The 19343-nt window shown below is 50.1% G+C and overlaps 15 non-coding genes across 15 annotated transcripts; all 15 read left to right on the top strand.

Annotated features, from left to right (window-relative positions):
* Positions 1-915: 915 nt before the first annotated feature.
* On the top strand, positions 916-1034 carry LOC126308203 (5S ribosomal RNA). The gene has a single exon (XR_007554119.1). It is a non-coding gene; the product is annotated as a 5S ribosomal RNA (ribosomal RNA).
* A 1146-nt stretch (positions 1035-2180) lies between these two features.
* LOC126308202 (5S ribosomal RNA) lies at positions 2181-2299 on the top strand. The gene has a single exon (XR_007554118.1). It is a non-coding gene; the product is annotated as a 5S ribosomal RNA (ribosomal RNA).
* A 1146-nt stretch (positions 2300-3445) lies between these two features.
* On the top strand, positions 3446-3564 carry LOC126308200 (5S ribosomal RNA). Its single transcript, XR_007554116.1, has one exon. It is a non-coding gene; the product is annotated as a 5S ribosomal RNA (ribosomal RNA).
* Positions 3565-4710: 1146 nt separating this feature from the next.
* On the top strand, positions 4711-4829 carry LOC126308199 (5S ribosomal RNA). Its single transcript, XR_007554115.1, has one exon. It is a non-coding gene; the product is annotated as a 5S ribosomal RNA (ribosomal RNA).
* Positions 4830-5975: 1146 nt separating this feature from the next.
* Positions 5976-6094, top strand: LOC126308198 (5S ribosomal RNA). Its single transcript, XR_007554114.1, has one exon. It is a non-coding gene; the product is annotated as a 5S ribosomal RNA (ribosomal RNA).
* A 1136-nt stretch (positions 6095-7230) lies between these two features.
* On the top strand, positions 7231-7349 carry LOC126308197 (5S ribosomal RNA). Its single transcript, XR_007554113.1, has one exon. It is a non-coding gene; the product is annotated as a 5S ribosomal RNA (ribosomal RNA).
* Positions 7350-8495: 1146 nt separating this feature from the next.
* LOC126308196 (5S ribosomal RNA) lies at positions 8496-8614 on the top strand. Its single transcript, XR_007554112.1, has one exon. It is a non-coding gene; the product is annotated as a 5S ribosomal RNA (ribosomal RNA).
* A 1146-nt stretch (positions 8615-9760) lies between these two features.
* LOC126308195 (5S ribosomal RNA) lies at positions 9761-9879 on the top strand. Its single transcript, XR_007554111.1, has one exon. It is a non-coding gene; the product is annotated as a 5S ribosomal RNA (ribosomal RNA).
* A 1146-nt stretch (positions 9880-11025) lies between these two features.
* Positions 11026-11144, top strand: LOC126308194 (5S ribosomal RNA). Its single transcript, XR_007554110.1, has one exon. It is a non-coding gene; the product is annotated as a 5S ribosomal RNA (ribosomal RNA).
* A 1146-nt stretch (positions 11145-12290) lies between these two features.
* On the top strand, positions 12291-12409 carry LOC126308192 (5S ribosomal RNA). Its single transcript, XR_007554109.1, has one exon. It is a non-coding gene; the product is annotated as a 5S ribosomal RNA (ribosomal RNA).
* Positions 12410-13555: 1146 nt separating this feature from the next.
* Positions 13556-13674, top strand: LOC126308191 (5S ribosomal RNA). Its single transcript, XR_007554108.1, has one exon. It is a non-coding gene; the product is annotated as a 5S ribosomal RNA (ribosomal RNA).
* Positions 13675-14820: 1146 nt separating this feature from the next.
* LOC126308190 (5S ribosomal RNA) lies at positions 14821-14939 on the top strand. The gene has a single exon (XR_007554107.1). It is a non-coding gene; the product is annotated as a 5S ribosomal RNA (ribosomal RNA).
* A 1146-nt stretch (positions 14940-16085) lies between these two features.
* LOC126308188 (5S ribosomal RNA) lies at positions 16086-16204 on the top strand. The gene has a single exon (XR_007554105.1). It is a non-coding gene; the product is annotated as a 5S ribosomal RNA (ribosomal RNA).
* A 1146-nt stretch (positions 16205-17350) lies between these two features.
* Positions 17351-17469, top strand: LOC126308187 (5S ribosomal RNA). Its single transcript, XR_007554104.1, has one exon. It is a non-coding gene; the product is annotated as a 5S ribosomal RNA (ribosomal RNA).
* A 1146-nt stretch (positions 17470-18615) lies between these two features.
* LOC126308186 (5S ribosomal RNA) lies at positions 18616-18734 on the top strand. The gene has a single exon (XR_007554103.1). It is a non-coding gene; the product is annotated as a 5S ribosomal RNA (ribosomal RNA).
* Positions 18735-19343: the final 609 nt, after the last annotated feature.

The following is a 19343-nucleotide window of genomic DNA, read 5'->3' as shown; positions in this document are numbered from 1 at the left end:
TCAGAGCCTACTGTTTTGTAGGAGCGCTAAATTCCAATTTTGTAGCAGTGCACAACGGCAAATTTGTAAACAAAAATTAACCTTTCGTCGCTACAAGAGATGGATACTTTGCCGAACAGCCTGTGTCTTGTGTGCATGTTTTCGCACCTTTCCACGGCACGGCGCAGCACAGAGCGGCTCTGGTAGCTCCGAACGGCCGCACACGGCGCCTCGGACACGCCGGTTCGGCCCGCGCCCATCTCGCAGATGCTTCTCGTACTTGTGCTGTCATATGGACCGCGACCCGAGCGGCAGCGAGCGGCAGTCGAGCAAAGTCGGGACAAGTCGGGACGGAAGGGGACAGCCGAGAATGCACCGTGCGAATTACGCAAATATCTGGAAGCGCGACGCGTGTCAGGCAGGTGAGACCGCTTCCCTCTGTCTTCATTTCTTGCTTTCTTGTCACTACCCCTGCCAGCCCTTTTTTCATGCTACCTTTCTCATGTGACAAAGATGCTTCCATACTGATTTTAAACTATCGTAAGATACGATGTTAAGGAACTCAATTTGAAAAGAGTGCGCCAAGGAAGACTTCCAAAGAGTCTCTGGAAATAACAAAACAGTGTGAAGTGACAGAAATGTTGTGAAATACGTCAGGGCATATTGTTTTGTAGCAGTGCACAACGGCAAATTTGTAAACAAAAATTTACCTTTCGTCGCTACAAGAGATGGATACTTTGTCGAACAAACGAATGACAGGCGGTGCAACGAGCAGCTGTGTTGTGCGTCTGACCCACGTGGCGGCGCGCCGCACTGCGCGTCGCCTTCGAGGTGGAAGGACGTGCTTTGTGTCAAATGTGCCACCGAAGACGGCGATTGCGTGTGTTGGGAGGAGAGGCGAAGCCTTCTTCTGCCGTGCGGCTACTGTATAAGGACGCCAACGGCCATACCATGTTGAATACACCGGTTCTCGTCCGATCACCGAAGTTAAGCAACATCGGGCCCGGTTAGTACTTGGATGGGTGACCGCCTGGGAACACCGGGTGCTGTTGGCTCCCTCTCTTCTTCTAAATTTTATGTCACTACACCTGCCAGTCCTCTTTTCATACAAACTCTCAGGTGCGACAAAGATGCTTCCACAAGCATTTTAAACCACTGTATTAAATGTAAGATGCAAAATTACAGTAATGAACTCAGTTTGAACAAGAATGCGCGGAGGAAGAGTGCTAGGAACTCGTTGAAAATAACGAAACACTGCGAATCGACAGATGTGCTCTTAAAATGCGTCAGAGCCTACTGTTTTGTAGGAGCGCTAAATTCCAATTTTGTAGCAGTGCACAACGGCAAATTTGTAAACAAAAATTAACCTTTCGTCGCTACAAGAGATGGATACTTTGCCGAACAGCCTGTGTCTTGTGTGCATGTTTTCGCACCTTTCCACGGCACGGCGCAGCACAGAGCGGCTCTGGTAGCTCCGAACGGCCGCACACGGCGCCTCGGACACGCCGGTTCGGCCCGCGCCCATCTCGCAGATGCTTCTCGTACTTGTGCTGTCATATGGACCGCGACCCGAGCGGCAGCGAGCGGCAGTCGAGCAAAGTCGGGACAAGTCGGGACGGAAGGGGACAGCCGAGAATGCACCGTGCGAATTACGCAAATATCTGGAAGCGCGACGCGTGTCAGGCAGGTGAGACCGCTTCCCTCTGTCTTCATTTCTTGCTTTCTTGTCACTACCCATGCCAGCCCTTTTTTCATGCTACCTTTCTCATGTGACAAAGATGCTTCCATACTGATTTTAAACTATCGTAAGATACGATGTTAAGGAACTCAATTTGAAAAGAGTGCGCCAAGGAAGACTTCCAAAGAGTCTCTGGAAATAACAAAACAGTGTGAAGTGACAGAAATGTTGTGAAATACGTCAGGGCATATTGTTTTGTAGCAGTGCACAACGGCAAATTTGTAAACAAAAATTTACCTTTCGTCGCTACAAGAGATGGATACTTTGTCGAACAAACGAATGACAGGCGGTACAACGAGCAGCTGTGTTGTGCGTCTGACCCACGTGGCGGCGCGCCGCACTGCGCGTCGCCTTCGAGGTGGAAGGACGTGCTTTGCGTCAAATGTGCCACCGAAGACGGCGATTGCGTGTGTTGGGAGGAGAGGCGAAGCCTTCTTCTGCCGTGCGGCTACTGTATAAGGACGCCAACGGCCATACCATGTTGAATACACCGGTTCTCGTCCGATCACCGAAGTTAAGCAACATCGGGCCCGGTTAGTACTTGGATGGGTGACCGCCTGGGAACACCGGGTGCTGTTGGCTCCCTCTCTTCTTCTAAATTTTATGTCACTACACCTGCCAGTCCTCTTTTCATACAAACTCTCAGGTGCGACAAAGATGCTTCCACAAGCATTTTAAACCACTGTATTAAATGTAAGATGCAAAATTACAGTAATGAACTCAGTTTGAACAAGAATGCGCGGAGGAAGAGTGCTAGGAACTCGTTGAAAATAACGAAACACTGCGAATCGACAGATGTGCTCTTAAAATGCGTCAGAGCCTACTGTTTTGTAGGAGCGCTAAATTCCAATTTTGTAGCAGTGCACAACGGCAAATTTGTAAACAAAAATTAACCTTTCGTCGCTACAAGAGATGGATACTTTGCCGAACAGCCTGTGTCTTGTGTGCATGTTTTCGCACCTTTCCACGGCACGGCGCAGCACAGAGCGGCTCTGGTAGCTCCGAACGGCCGCACACGGCGCCTCGGACACGCCGGTTCGGCCCGCGCCCATCTCGCAGATGCTTCTCGTACTTGTGCTGTCATATGGACCGCGACCCGAGCGGCAGCGAGCGGCAGTCGAGCAAAGTCGGGACAAGTCGGGACGGAAGGGGACAGCCGAGAATGCACCGTGCGAATTACGCAAATATCTGGAAGCGCGACGCGTGTCAGGCAGGTGAGACCGCTTCCCTCTGTCTTCATTTCTTGCTTTCTTGTCACTACCCCTGCCAGCCCTTTTTTCATGCTACCTTTCTCATGTGACAAAGATGCTTCCATACTGATTTTAAACTATCGTAAGATACGATGTTAAGGAACTCAATTTGAAAAGAGTGCGCCAAGGAAGACTTCCAAAGAGTCTCTGGAAATAACAAAACAGTGTGAAGTGACAGAAATGTTGTGAAATACGTCAGGGCATATTGTTTTGTAGCAGTGCACAACGGCAAATTTGTAAACAAAAATTTACCTTTCGTCGCTACAAGAGATGGATACTTTGTCGAACAAACGAATGACAGGCGGTACAACGAGCAGCTGTGTTGTGCGTCTGACCCACGTGGCGGCGCGCCGCACTGCGCGTCGCCTTCGAGGTGGAAGGACGTGCTTTGCGTCAAATGTGCCACCGAAGACGGCGATTGCGTGTGTTGGGAGGAGAGGCGAAGCCTTCTTCTGCCGTGCGGCTACTGTATAAGGACGCCAACGGCCATACCATGTTGAATACACCGGTTCTCGTCCGATCACCGAAGTTAAGCAACATCGGGCCCGGTTAGTACTTGGATGGGTGACCGCCTGGGAACACCGGGTGCTGTTGGCTCCCTCTCTTCTTCTAAATTTTATGTCACTACACCTGCCAGTCCTCTTTTCATACAAACTCTCAGGTGCGACAAAGATGCTTCCACAAGCATTTTAAACCACTGTATTAAATGTAAGATGCAAAATTACAGTAATGAACTCAGTTTGAACAAGAATGCGCGGAGGAAGAGTGCTAGGAACTCGTTGAAAATAACGAAACACTGCGAATCGACAGATGTGCTCTTAAAATGCGTCAGAGCCTACTGTTTTGTAGGAGCGCTAAATTCCAATTTTGTAGCAGTGCACAACGGCAAATTTGTAAACAAAAATTAACCTTTCGTCGCTACAAGAGATGGATACTTTGCCGAACAGCCTGTGTCTTGTGTGCATGTTTTCGCACCTTTCCATGGCACGGCGCAGCACAGAGCGGCTCTGGTAGCTCCGAACGGCCGCACACGGCGCCTCGGACACGCCGGTTCGGCCCGCGCCCATCTCGCAGATGCTTCTCGTACTTGTGCTGTCATATGGACCGCGACCCGAGCGGCAGCGAGCGGCAGTCGAGCAAAGTCGGGACAAGTCGGGACGGAAGGGGACAGCCGAGAATGCACCGTGCGAATTACGCAAATATCTGGAAGCGCGACGCGTGTCAGGCAGGTGAGACCGCTTCCCTCTGTCTTCATTTCTTGCTTTCTTGTCACTACCCATGCCAGCCCTTTTTTCATGCTACCTTTCTCATGTGACAAAGATGCTTCCATACTGATTTTAAACTATCGTAAGATACGATGTTAAGGAACTCAATTTGAAAAGAGTGCGCCAAGGAAGACTTCCAAAGAGTCTCTGGAAATAACAAAACAGTGTGAAGTGACAGAAATGTTGTGAAATACGTCAGGGCATATTGTTTTGTAGCAGTGCACAACGGCAAATTTGTAAACAAAAATTTACCTTTCGTCGCTACAAGAGATGGATACTTTGTCGAACAAACGAATGACAGGCGGTACAACGAGCAGCTGTGTTGTGCGTCTGACCTACGTGGCGGCGCGCCGCACTGCGCGTCGCCTTCGAGGTGGAAGGACGTGCTTTGCGTCAAATGTGCCACCGAAGACGGCGATTGCGTGTGTTGGGAGGAGAGGCGAAGCCTTCTTCTGCCGTGCGGCTACTGTATAAGGACGCCAACGGCCATACCATGTTGAATACACCGGTTCTCGTCCGATCACCGAAGTTAAGCAACATCGGGCCCGGTTAGTACTTGGATGGGTGACCGCCTGGGAACACCGGGTGCTGTTGGCTCCCTCTCTTCTTCTAAATTTTATGTCACTACACCTGCCAGTCCTCTTTTCATACAAACTCTCAGGTGCGACAAAGATGCTTCCACAAGCATTTTAAACCACTGTATTAAATGTAAGATGCAAAATTACAGTAATGAACTCAGTTTGAACAAGAATGCGCGGAGGAAGAGTGCTAGGAACTCGTTGAAAATAACGAAACACTGCGAATCGACAGATGTGCTCTTAAAATGCGTCAGAGCCTACTGTTTTGTAGGAGCGCTAAATTCCAATTTTGTAGCAGTGCACAACGGCAAATTTGTAAACAAAAATTAACCTTTCGTCGCTACAAGAGATGGATACTTTGCCGAACAGCCTGTGTCTTGTGTGCATGTTTTCGCACCTTTCCACGGCACGGCGCAGCACAGAGCGGCTCTGGTAGCTCCGAACGGCCGCACACGGCGCCTCGGACACGCCGGTTCGGCCCGCGCCCATCTCGCAGATGCTTCTCGTACTTGTGCTGTCATATGGACCGCGACCCGAGCGGCAGCGAGCGGCAGTCGAGCAAAGTCGGGACAAGTCGGGACGGAAGGGGACAGCCGAGAATGCACCGTGCGAATTACGCAAATATCTGGAAGCGCGACGCGTGTCAGGCAGGTGAGACCGCTTCCCTCTGTCTTCATTTCTTGCTTTCTTGTCACTACCCCTGCCAGCCCTTTTTTCATGCTACCTTTCTCATGTGACAAAGATGCTTCCATACTGATTTTAAACTATCGTAAGATACGATGTTAAGGAACTCAATTTGAAAAGAGTGCGCCAAGGAAGACTTCCAAAGAGTCTCTGGAAATAACAAAACAGTGTGAAGTGACAGAAATGTTGTGAAATACGTCAGGGCATATTGTTTTGTAGCAGTGCACAACGGCAAATTTGTAAACAAAAATTTACCTTTCGTCGCTACAAGAGATGGATACTTTGTCGAACAAACGAATGACAGGCGGTACAACGAGCAGCTGTGTTGTGCGTCTGACCCACGTGGCGGCGCGCCGCACTGCGCGTCGCCTTCGAGGTGGAAGGACGTGCTTTGCGTCAAATGTGCCACCGAAGACGGCGATTGCGTGTGTTGGGAGGAGAGGCGAAGCCTTCTTCTGCCGTGCGGCTACTGTATAAGGACGCCAACGGCCATACCATGTTGAATACACCGGTTCTCGTCCGATCACCGAAGTTAAGCAACATCGGGCCCGGTTAGTACTTGGATGGGTGACCGCCTGGGAACACCGGGTGCTGTTGGCTCCCTCTCTTCTTCTAAATTTTATGTCACTACACCTGCCAGTCCTCTTTTCATACAAACTCTCAGGTGCGACAAAGATGCTTCCACAAGCATTTTAAACCACTGTATTAAATGTAAGATGCAAAATTACAGTAATGAACTCAGTTTGAACAAGAATGCGCGGAGGAAGAGTGCTAGGAACTCGTTGAAAATAACGAAACACTGCGAATCGACAGATGTGCTCTTAAAATGCGTCAGAGCCTACTGTTTTGTAGGAGCGCTAAATTCCAATTTTGTAGCAGTGCACAACGGCAAATTTGTAAACAAAAATTAACCTTTCGTCGCTACAAGAGATGGATACTTTGCCGAACAGCCTGTGTCTTGTGTGCATGTTTTCGCACCTTTCCACGGCACGGCGCAGCACAGAGCGGCTCTGGTAGCTCCGAACGGCCGCACACGGCGCCTCGGACACGCCGGTTCGGCCCGCGCCCATCTCGCAGATGCTTCTCGTACTTGTGCTGTCATATGGACCGCGACCCGAGCGGCAGCGAGCGGCAGTCGGGACAAGTCGGGACGGAAGGGGACAGCCGAGAATGCACCGTGCGAATTACGCAAATATCTGGAAGCGCGACGCGTGTCAGGCAGGTGAGACCGCTTCCCTCTGTCTTCATTTCTTGCTTTCTTGTCACTACCCATGCCAGCCCTTTTTTCATGCTACCTTTCTCATGTGACAAAGATGCTTCCATACTGATTTTAAACTATCGTAAGATACGATGTTAAGGAACTCAATTTGAAAAGAGTGCGCCAAGGAAGACTTCCAAAGAGTCTCTGGAAATAACAAAACAGTGTGAAGTGACAGAAATGTTGTGAAATACGTCAGGGCATATTGTTTTGTAGCAGTGCACAACGGCAAATTTGTAAACAAAAATTTACCTTTCGTCGCTACAAGAGATGGATACTTTGTCGAACAAACGAATGACAGGCGGTACAACGAGCAGCTGTGTTGTGCGTCTGACCCACGTGGCGGCGCGCCGCACTGCGCGTCGCCTTCGAGGTGGAAGGACGTGCTTTGCGTCAAATGTGCCACCGAAGACGGCGATTGCGTGTGTTGGGAGGAGAGGCGAAGCCTTCTTCTGCCGTGCGGCTACTGTATAAGGACGCCAACGGCCATACCATGTTGAATACACCGGTTCTCGTCCGATCACCGAAGTTAAGCAACATCGGGCCCGGTTAGTACTTGGATGGGTGACCGCCTGGGAACACCGGGTGCTGTTGGCTCCCTCTCTTCTTCTAAATTTTATGTCACTACACCTGCCAGTCCTCTTTTCATACAAACTCTCAGGTGCGACAAAGATGCTTCCACAAGCATTTTAAACCACTGTATTAAATGTAAGATGCAAAATTACAGTAATGAACTCAGTTTGAACAAGAATGCGCGGAGGAAGAGTGCTAGGAACTCGTTGAAAATAACGAAACACTGCGAATCGACAGATGTGCTCTTAAAATGCGTCAGAGCCTACTGTTTTGTAGGAGCGCTAAATTCCAATTTTGTAGCAGTGCACAACGGCAAATTTGTAAACAAAAATTAACCTTTCGTCGCTACAAGAGATGGATACTTTGCCGAACAGCCTGTGTCTTGTGTGCATGTTTTCGCACCTTTCCACGGCACGGCGCAGCACAGAGCGGCTCTGGTAGCTCCGAACGGCCGCACACGGCGCCTCGGACACGCCGGTTCGGCCCGCGCCCATCTCGCAGATGCTTCTCGTACTTGTGCTGTCATATGGACCGCGACCCGAGCGGCAGCGAGCGGCAGTCGAGCAAAGTCGGGACAAGTCGGGACGGAAGGGGACAGCCGAGAATGCACCGTGCGAATTACGCAAATATCTGGAAGCGCGACGCGTGTCAGGCAGGTGAGACCGCTTCCCTCTGTCTTCATTTCTTGCTTTCTTGTCACTACCCCTGCCAGCCCTTTTTTCATGCTACCTTTCTCATGTGACAAAGATGCTTCCATACTGATTTTAAACTATCGTAAGATACGATGTTAAGGAACTCAATTTGAAAAGAGTGCGCCAAGGAAGACTTCCAAAGAGTCTCTGGAAATAACAAAACAGTGTGAAGTGACAGAAATGTTGTGAAATACGTCAGGGCATATTGTTTTGTAGCAGTGCACAACGGCAAATTTGTAAACAAAAATTTACCTTTCGTCGCTACAAGAGATGGATACTTTGTCGAACAAACGAATGACAGGCGGTACAACGAGCAGCTGTGTTGTGCGTCTGACCCACGTGGCGGCGCGCCGCACTGCGCGTCGCCTTCGAGGTGGAAGGACGTGCTTTGCGTCAAATGTGCCACCGAAGACGGCGATTGCGTGTGTTGGGAGGAGAGGCGAAGCCTTCTTCTGCCGTGCGGCTACTGTATAAGGACGCCAACGGCCATACCATGTTGAATACACCGGTTCTCGTCCGATCACCGAAGTTAAGCAACATCGGGCCCGGTTAGTACTTGGATGGGTGACCGCCTGGGAACACCGGGTGCTGTTGGCTCCCTCTCTTCTTCTAAATTTTATGTCACTACACCTGCCAGTCCTCTTTTCATACAAACTCTCAGGTGCGACAAAGATGCTTCCACAAGCATTTTAAACCACTGTATTAAATGTAAGATGCAAAATTACAGTAATGAACTCAGTTTGAACAAGAATGCGCGGAGGAAGAGTGCTAGGAACTCGTTGAAAATAACGAAACACTGCGAATCGACAGATGTGCTCTTAAAATGCGTCAGAGCCTACTGTTTTGTAGGAGCGCTAAATTCCAATTTTGTAGCAGTGCACAACGGCAAATTTGTAAACAAAAATTAACCTTTCGTCGCTACAAGAGATGGATACTTTGCCGAACAGCCTGTGTCTTGTGTGCATGTTTTCGCACCTTTCCACGGCACGGCGCAGCACAGAGCGGCTCTGGTAGCTCCGAACGGCCGCACACGGCGCCTCGGACACGCCGGTTCGGCCCGCGCCCATCTCGCAGATGCTTCTCGTACTTGTGCTGTCATATGGACCGCGACCCGAGCGGCAGCGAGCGGCAGTCGAGCAAAGTCGGGACAAGTCGGGACGGAAGGGGACAGCCGAGAATGCACCGTGCGAATTACGCAAATATCTGGAAGCGCGACGCGTGTCAGGCAGGTGAGACCGCTTCCCTCTGTCTTCATTTCTTGCTTTCTTGTCACTACCCCTGCCAGCCCTTTTTTCATGCTACCTTTCTCATGTGACAAAGATGCTTCCATACTGATTTTAAACTATCGTAAGATACGATGTTAAGGAACTCAATTTGAAAAGAGTGCGCCAAGGAAGACTTCCAAAGAGTCTCTGGAAATAACAAAACAGTGTGAAGTGACAGAAATGTTGTGAAATACGTCAGGGCATATTGTTTTGTAGCAGTGCACAACGGCAAATTTGTAAACAAAAATTTACCTTTCGTCGCTACAAGAGATGGATACTTTGTCGAACAAACGAATGACAGGCGGTGCAACGAGCAGCTGTGTTGTGCGTCTGACCCACGTGGCGGCGCGCCGCACTGCGCGTCGCCTTCGAGGTGGAAGGACGTGCTTTGCGTCAAATGTGCCACCGAAGACGGCGATTGCGTGTGTTGGGAGGAGAGGCGAAGCCTTCTTCTGCCGTGCGGCTACTGTATAAGGACGCCAACGGCCATACCATGTTGAATACACCGGTTCTCGTCCGATCACCGAAGTTAAGCAACATCGGGCCCGGTTAGTACTTGGATGGGTGACCGCCTGGGAACACCGGGTGCTGTTGGCTCCCTCTCTTCTTCTAAATTTTATGTCACTACACCTGCCAGTCCTCTTTTCATACAAACTCTCAGGTGCGACAAAGATGCTTCCACAAGCATTTTAAACCACTGTATTAAATGTAAGATGCAAAATTACAGTAATGAACTCAGTTTGAACAAGAATGCGCGGAGGAAGAGTGCTAGGAACTCGTTGAAAATAACGAAACACTGCGAATCGACAGATGTGCTCTTAAAATGCGTCAGAGCCTACTGTTTTGTAGGAGCGCTAAATTCCAATTTTGTAGCAGTGCACAACGGCAAATTTGTAAACAAAAATTAACCTTTCGTCGCTACAAGAGATGGATACTTTGCCGAACAGCCTGTGTCTTGTGTGCATGTTTTCGCACCTTTCCACGACACGGCGCAGCACAGAGCGGCTCTGGTAGCTCCGAACGGCCGCACACGGCGCCTCGGACACGCCGGTTCGGCCCGCGCCCATCTCGCAGATGCTTCTCGTACTTGTGCTGTCATATGGACCGCGACCCGAGCGGCAGCGAGCGGCAGTCGAGCAAAGTCGGGACAAGTCGGGACGGAAGGGGACAGCCGAGAATGCACCGTGCGAATTACGCAAATATCTGGAAGCGCGACGCGTGTCAGGCAGGTGAGACCGCTTCCCTCTGTCTTCATTTCTTGCTTTCTTGTCACTACCCCTGCCAGCCCTTTTTTCATGCTACCTTTCTCATGTGACAAAGATGCTTCCATACTGATTTTAAACTATCGTAAGATACGATGTTAAGGAACTCAATTTGAAAAGAGTGCGCCAAGGAAGACTTCCAAAGAGTCTCTGGAAATAACAAAACAGTGTGAAGTGACAGAAATGTTGTGAAATACGTCAGGGCATATTGTTTTGTAGCAGTGCACAACGGCAAATTTGTAAACAAAAATTTACCTTTCGTCGCTACAAGAGATGGATACTTTGTCGAACAAACGAATGACAGGCGGTGCAACGAGCAGCTGTGTTGTGCGTCTGACCCACGTGGCGGCGCGCCGCACTGCGCGTCGCCTTCGAGGTGGAAGGACGTGCTTTGCGTCAAATGTGCCACCGAAGACGGCGATTGCGTGTGTTGGGAGGAGAGGCGAAGCCTTCTTCTGCCGTGCGGCTACTGTATAAGGACGCCAACGGCCATACCATGTTGAATACACCGGTTCTCGTCCGATCACCGAAGTTAAGCAACATCGGGCCCGGTTAGTACTTGGATGGGTGACCGCCTGGGAACACCGGGTGCTGTTGGCTCCCTCTCTTCTTCTAAATTTTATGTCACTACACCTGCCAGTCCTCTTTTCATACAAACTCTCAGGTGCGACAAAGATGCTTCCACAAGCATTTTAAACCACTGTATTAAATGTAAGATGCAAAATTACAGTAATGAACTCAGTTTGAACAAGAATGCGCGGAGGAAGAGTGCTAGGAACTCGTTGAAAATAACGAAACACTGCGAATCGACAGATGTGCTCTTAAAATGCGTCAGAGCCTACTGTTTTGTAGGAGCGCTAAATTCCAATTTTGTAGCAGTGCACAACGGCAAATTTGTAAACAAAAATTAACCTTTCGTCGCTACAAGAGATGGATACTTTGCCGAACAGCCTGTGTCTTGTGTGCATGTTTTCGCACCTTTCCACGGCACGGCGCAGCACAGAGCGGCTCTGGTAGCTCCGAACGGCCGCACACGGCGCCTCGGACACGCCGGTTCGGCCCGCGCCCATCTCGCAGATGCTTCTCGTACTTGTGCTGTCATATGGACCGCGACCCGAGCGGCAGCGAGCGGCAGTCGAGCAAAGTCGGGACAAGTCGGGACGGAAGGGGACAGCCGAGAATGCACCGTGCGAATTACGCAAATATCTGGAAGCGCGACGCGTGTCAGGCAGGTGAGACCGCTTCCCTCTGTCTTCATTTCTTGCTTTCTTGTCACTACCCCTGCCAGCCCTTTTTTCATGCTACCTTTCTCATGTGACAAAGATGCTTCCATACTGATTTTAAACTATCGTAAGATACGATGTTAAGGAACTCAATTTGAAAAGAGTGCGCCAAGGAAGACTTCCAAAGAGTCTCTGGAAATAACAAAACAGTGTGAAGTGACAGAAATGTTGTGAAATACGTCAGGGCATATTGTTTTGTAGCAGTGCACAACGGCAAATTTGTAAACAAAAATTTACCTTTCGTCGCTACAAGAGATGGATACTTTGTCGAACAAACGAATGACAGGCGGTGCAACGAGCAGCTGTGTTGTGCGTCTGACCCACGTGGCGGCGCGCCGCACTGCGCGTCGCCTTCGAGGTGGAAGGACGTGCTTTGCGTCAAATGTGCCACCGAAGACGGCGATTGCGTGTGTTGGGAGGAGAGGCGAAGCCTTCTTCTGCCGTGCGGCTACTGTATAAGGACGCCAACGGCCATACCATGTTGAATACACCGGTTCTCGTCCGATCACCGAAGTTAAGCAACATCGGGCCCGGTTAGTACTTGGATGGGTGACCGCCTGGGAACACCGGGTGCTGTTGGCTCCCTCTCTTCTTCTAAATTTTATGTCACTACACCTGCCAGTCCTCTTTTCATACAAACTCTCAGGTGCGACAAAGATGCTTCCACAAGCATTTTAAACCACTGTATTAAATGTAAGATGCAAAATTACAGTAATGAACTCAGTTTGAACAAGAATGCGCGGAGGAAGAGTGCTAGGAACTCGTTGAAAATAACGAAACACTGCGAATCGACAGATGTGCTCTTAAAATGCGTCAGAGCCTACTGTTTTGTAGGAGCGCTAAATTCCAATTTTGTAGCAGTGCACAACGGCAAATTTGTAAACAAAAATTAACCTTTCGTCGCTACAAGAGATGGATACTTTGCCGAACAGCCTGTGTCTTGTGTGCATGTTTTCGCACCTTTCCACGACACGGCGCAGCACAGAGCGGCTCTGGTAGCTCCGAACGGCCGCACACGGCGCCTCGGACACGCCGGTTCGGCCCGCGCCCATCTCGCAGATGCTTCTCGTACTTGTGCTGTCATATGGACCGCGACCCGAGCGGCAGCGAGCGGCAGTCGAGCAAAGTCGGGACAAGTCGGGACGGAAGGGGACAGCCGAGAATGCACCGTGCGAATTACGCAAATATCTGGAAGCGCGACGCGTGTCAGGCAGGTGAGACCGCTTCCCTCTGTCTTCATTTCTTGCTTTCTTGTCACTACCCCTGCCAGCCCTTTTTTCATGCTACCTTTCTCATGTGACAAAGATGCTTCCATACTGATTTTAAACTATCGTAAGATACGATGTTAAGGAACTCAATTTGAAAAGAGTGCGCCAAGGAAGACTTCCAAAGAGTCTCTGGAAATAACAAAACAGTGTGAAGTGACAGAAATGTTGTGAAATACGTCAGGGCATATTGTTTTGTAGCAGTGCACAACGGCAAATTTGTAAACAAAAATTTACCTTTCGTCGCTACAAGAGATGGATACTTTGTCGAACAAACGAATGACAGGCGGTGCAACGAGCAGCTGTGTTGTGCGTCTGACCCACGTGGCGGCGCGCCGCACTGCGCGTCGCCTTCGAGGTGGAAGGACGTGCTTTGCGTCAAATGTGCCACCGAAGACGGCGATTGCGTGTGTTGGGAGGAGAGGCGAAGCCTTCTTCTGCCGTGCGGCTACTGTATAAGGACGCCAACGGCCATACCATGTTGAATACACCGGTTCTCGTCCGATCACCGAAGTTAAGCAACATCGGGCCCGGTTAGTACTTGGATGGGTGACCGCCTGGGAACACCGGGTGCTGTTGGCTCCCTCTCTTCTTCTAAATTTTATGTCACTACACCTGCCAGTCCTCTTTTCATACAAACTCTCAGGTGCGACAAAGATGCTTCCACAAGCATTTTAAACCACTGTATTAAATGTAAGATGCAAAATTACAGTAATGAACTCAGTTTGAACAAGAATGCGCGGAGGAAGAGTGCTAGGAACTCGTTGAAAATAACGAAACACTGCGAATCGACAGATGTGCTCTTAAAATGCGTCAGAGCCTACTGTTTTGTAGGAGCGCTAAATTCCAATTTTGTAGCAGTGCACAACGGCAAATTTGTAAACAAAAATTAACCTTTCGTCGCTACAAGAGATGGATACTTTGCCGAACAGCCTGTGTCTTGTGTGCATGTTTTCGCACCTTTCCACGACACGGCGCAGCACAGAGCGGCTCTGGTAGCTCCGAACGGCCGCACACGGCGCCTCGGACACGCCGGTTCGGCCCGCGCCCATCTCGCAGATGCTTCTCGTACTTGTGCTGTCATATGGACCGCGACCCGAGCGGCAGCGAGCGGCAGTCGAGCAAAGTCGGGACAAGTCGGGACGGAAGGGGACAGCCGAGAATGCACCGTGCGAATTACGCAAATATCTGGAAGCGCGACGCGTGTCAGGCAGGTGAGACCGCTTCCCTCTGTCTTCATTTCTTGCTTTCTTGTCACTACCCCTGCCAGCCCTTTTTTCATGCTACCTTTCTCATGTGACAAAGATGCTTCCATACTGATTTTAAACTATCGTAAGATACGATGTTAAGGAACTCAATTTGAAAAGAGTGCGCCAAGGAAGACTTCCAAAGAGTCTCTGGAAATAACAAAACAGTGTGAAGTGACAGAAATGTTGTGAAATACGTCAGGGCATATTGTTTTGTAGCAGTGCACAACGGCAAATTTGTAAACAAAAATTTACCTTTCGTCGCTACAAGAGATGGATACTTTGTCGAACAAACGAATGACAGGCGGTGCAACGAGCAGCTGTGTTGTGCGTCTGACCCACGTGGCGGCGCGCCGCACTGCGCGTCGCCTTCGAGGTGGAAGGACGTGCTTTGCGTCAAATGTGCCACCGAAGACGGCGATTGCGTGTGTTGGGAGGAGAGGCGAAGCCTTCTTCTGCCGTGCGGCTACTGTATAAGGACGCCAACGGCCATACCATGTTGAATACACCGGTTCTCGTCCGATCACCGAAGTTAAGCAACATCGGGCCCGGTTAGTACTTGGATGGGTGACCGCCTGGGAACACCGGGTGCTGTTGGCTCCCTCTCTTCTTCTAAATTTTATGTCACTACACCTGCCAGTCCTCTTTTCATACAAACTCTCAGGTGCGACAAAGATGCTTCCACAAGCATTTTAAACCACTGTATTAAATGTAAGATGCAAAATTACAGTAATGAACTCAGTTTGAACAAGAATGCGCGGAGGAAGAGTGCTAGGAACTCGTTGAAAATAACGAAACACTGCGAATCGACAGATGTGCTCTTAAAATGCGTCAGAGCCTACTGTTTTGTAGGAGCGCTAAATTCCAATTTTGTAGCAGTGCACAACGGCAAATTTGTAAACAAAAATTAACCTTTCGTCGCTACAAGAGATGGATACTTTGCCGAACAGCCTGTGTCTTGTGTGCATGTTTTCGCACCTTTCCACGGCACGGCGCAGCACAGAGCGGCTCTGGTAGCTCCGAACGGCCGCACACGGCGCCTCGGACACGCCGGTTCGGCCCGCGCCCATCTCGCAGATGCTTCTCGTACTTGTGCTGTCATATGGACCGCGACCCGAGCGGCAGCGAGCGGCAGTCGAGCAAAGTCGGGACAAGTCGGGACGGAAGGGGACAGCCGAGAATGCACCGTGCGAATTACGCAAATATCTGGAAGCGCGACGCGTGTCAGGCAGGTGAGACCGCTTCCCTCTGTCTTCATTTCTTGCTTTCTTGTCACTACCCCTGCCAGCCCTTTTTTCATGCTACCTTTCTCATGTGACAAAGATGCTTCCATACTGATTTTAAACTATCGTAAGATACGATGTTAAGGAACTCAATTTGAAAAGAGTGCGCCAAGGAAGACTTCCAAAGAGTCTCTGGAAATAACAAAACAGTGTGAAGTGACAGAAATGTTGTGAAATACGTCAGGGCATATTGTTTTGTAGCAGTGCACAACGGCAAATTTGTAAACAAAAATTTACCTTTCGTCGCTACAAGAGATGGATACTTTGTCGAACAAACGAATGACAGGCGGTGCAACGAGCAGCTGTGTTGTGCGTCTGACCCACGTGGCGGCGCGCCGCACTGCGCGTCGCCTTCGAGGTGGAAGGACGTGCTTTGCGTCAAATGTGCCACCGAAGACGGCGATTGCGTGTGTTGGGAGGAGAGGCGAAGCCTTCTTCTGCCGTGCGGCTACTGTATAAGGACGCCAACGGCCATACCATGTTGAATACACCGGTTCTCGTCCGATCACCGAAGTTAAGCAACATCGGGCCCGGTTAGTACTTGGATGGGTGACCGCCTGGGAACACCGGGTGCTGTTGGCTCCCTCTCTTCTTCTAAATTTTATGTCACTACACCTGCCAGTCCTCTTTTCATACAAACTCTCAGGTGCGACAAAGATGCTTCCACAAGCATTTTAAACCACTGTATTAAATGTAAGATGCAAAATTACAGTAATGAACTCAGTTTGAACAAGAATGCGCGGAGGAAGAGTGCTAGGAACTCGTTGAAAATAACGAAACACTGCGAATCGACAGATGTGCTCTTAAAATGCGTCAGAGCCTACTGTTTTGTAGGAGCGCTAAATTCCAATTTTGTAGCAGTGCACAACGGCAAATTTGTAAACAAAAATTAACCTTTCGTCGCTACAAGAGATGGATACTTTGCCGAACAGCCTGTGTCTTGTGTGCATGTTTTCGCACCTTTCCACGACACGGCGCAGCACAGAGCGGCTCTGGTAGCTCCGAACGGCCGCACACGGCGCCTCGGACACGCCGGTTCGGCCCGCGCCCATCTCGCAGATGCTTCTCGTACTTGTGCTGTCATATGGACCGCGACCCGAGCGGCAGCGAGCGGCAGTCGAGCAAAGTCGGGACAAGTCGGGACGGAAGGGGACAGCCGAGAATGCACCGTGCGAATTACGCAAATATCTGGAAGCGCGACACGTGTCAGGCAGGTGAGACCGCTTCCCTCTGTCTTCATTTCTTGCTTTCTTGTCACTACCCCTGCCAGCCCTTTTTTCATGCTACCTTTCTCATGTGACAAAGATGCTTCCATACTGATTTTAAACTATCGTAAGATACGATGTTAAGGAACTCAATTTGAAAAGAGTGCGCCAAGGAAGACTTCCAAAGAGTCTCTGGAAATAACAAAACAGTGTGAAGTGACAGAAATGTTGTGAAATACGTCAGGGCATATTGTTTTGTAGCAGTGCACAACGGCAAATTTGTAAACAAAAATTTACCTTTCGTCGCTACAAGAGATGGATACTTTGTCGAACAAACGAATGACAGGCGGTGCAACGAGCAGCTGTGTTGTGCGTCTGACCCACGTGGCGGCGCGCCGCACTGCGCGTCGCCTTCGAGGTGGAAGGACGTGCTTTGCGTCAAATGTGCCACCGAAGACGGCGATTGCGTGTGTTGGGAGGAGAGGCGAAGCCTTCTTCTGCCGTGCGGCTACTGTATAACGACGCCAACGGCCATACCATGTTGAATACACCGGTTCTCGTCCGATCACCGAAGTTAAGCAACATCGGGCCCGGTTAGTACTTGGATGGGTGACCGCCTGGGAACACCGGGTGCTGTTGGCTCCCTCTCTTCTTCTAAATTTTATGTCACTACACCTGCCAGTCCTCTTTTCATACAAACTCTCAGGTGCGACAAAGATGCTTCCACAAGCATTTTAAACCACTGTATTAAATGTAAGATGCAAAATTACAGTAATGAACTCAGTTTGAACAAGAATGCGCGGAGGAAGAGTGCTAGGAACTCGTTGAAAATAACGAAACACTGCGAATCGACAGATGTGCTCTTAAAATGCGTCAGAGCCTACTGTTTTGTAGGAGCGCTAAATTCCAATTTTGTAGCAGTGCACAACGGCAAATTTGTAAACAAAAATTAACCTTTCGTCGCTACAAGAGATGGATACTTTGCCGAACAGCCTGTGTCTTGTGTGCATGTTTTCGCACCTTTCCACGACACGGCGCAGCACAGAGCGGCTCTGGTAGCTCCGAACGGCCGCACACGGCGCCTCGGACACGCCGGTTCGGCCCGCGCCCATCTCGCAGATGCTTCTCGTACTTGTGCTGTCATATGGACCGCGACCCGAGCGGCAGCGAGCGGCAGTCGAGCAAAGTCGGGACAAGTCGGGACGGAAGGGGACAGCCGAGAATGCACCGTGCGAATTACGCAAATATCTGGAAGCGCGACGCGTGTCAGGCAGGTGAGACCGCTTCCCTCTGTCTTCATTTCTTGCTTTCTTGTCACTACCCCTGCCAGCCCTTTTTTCATGCTACCTTTCTCATGTGACAAAGATGCTTCCATACTGATTTTAAACTATCGTAAGATACGATGTTAAGGAACTCAATTTGAAAAGAGTGCGCCAAGGAAGACTTCCAAAGAGTCTCTGGAAATAACAAAACAGTGTGAAGTGACAGAAATGTTGTGAAATACGTCAGGGCATATTGTTTTGTAGCAGTGCACAACGGCAAATTTGTAAACAAAAATTTACCTTTCGTCGCTACAAGAGATGGATACTTTGTCGAACAAACGAATGACAGGCGGTGCAACGAGCAGCTGTGTTGTGCGTCTGACCCACGTGGCGGCGCGCCGCACTGCGCGTCGCCTTCGAGGTGGAAGGACGTGCTTTGCGTCAAATGTGCCACCGAAGACGGCGATTGCGTGTGTTGGGAGGAGAGGCGAAGCCTTCTTCTGCCGTGCGGCTACTGTATAAGGACGCCAACGGCCATACCATGTTGAATACACCGGTTCTCGTCCGATCACCGAAGTTAAGCAACATCGGGCCCGGTTAGTACTTGGATGGGTGACCGCCTGGGAACACCGGGTGCTGTTGGCTCCCTCTCTTCTTCTAAATTTTATGTCACTACACCTGCCAGTCCTCTTTTCATACAAACTCTCAGGTGCGACAAAGATGCTTCCACAAGCATTTTAAACCACTGTATTAAATGTAAGATGCAAAATTACAGTAATGAACTCAGTTTGAACAAGAATGCGCGGAGGAAGAGTGCTAGGAACTCGTTGAAAATAACGAAACACTGCGAATCGACAGATGTGCTCTTAAAATGCGTCAGAGCCTACTGTTTTGTAGGAGCGCTAAATTCCAATTTTGTAGCAGTGCACAACGGCAAATTTGTAAACAAAAATTAACCTTTCGTCGCTACAAGAGATGGATACTTTGCCGAACAGCCTGTGTCTTGTGTGCATGTTTTCGCACCTTTCCACGGCACGGCGCAGCACAGAGCGGCTCTGGTAGCTCCGAACGGCCGCACACGGCGCCTCGGACACGCCGGTTCGGCCCGCGCCCATCTCGCAGATGCTTCTCGTACTTGTGCTGTCATATGGACCGCGACCCGAGCGGCAGCGAGCGGCAGTCGAGCAAAGTCGGGACAAGTCGGGACGGAAGGGGACAGCCGAGAATGCACCGTGCGAATTACGCAAATATCTG

This window comes from Schistocerca gregaria, unplaced genomic scaffold (assembly GCF_023897955.1).
Source record: "Schistocerca gregaria isolate iqSchGreg1 unplaced genomic scaffold, iqSchGreg1.2 ptg000355l, whole genome shotgun sequence".
In the NCBI taxonomy this organism is placed as follows: domain Eukaryota; kingdom Metazoa; phylum Arthropoda; class Insecta; order Orthoptera; family Acrididae; genus Schistocerca; species Schistocerca gregaria.
The sequence above is the reverse complement of the archived record's forward strand: the minus strand, read 5'-3'. Positions and strand labels throughout refer to the sequence as shown.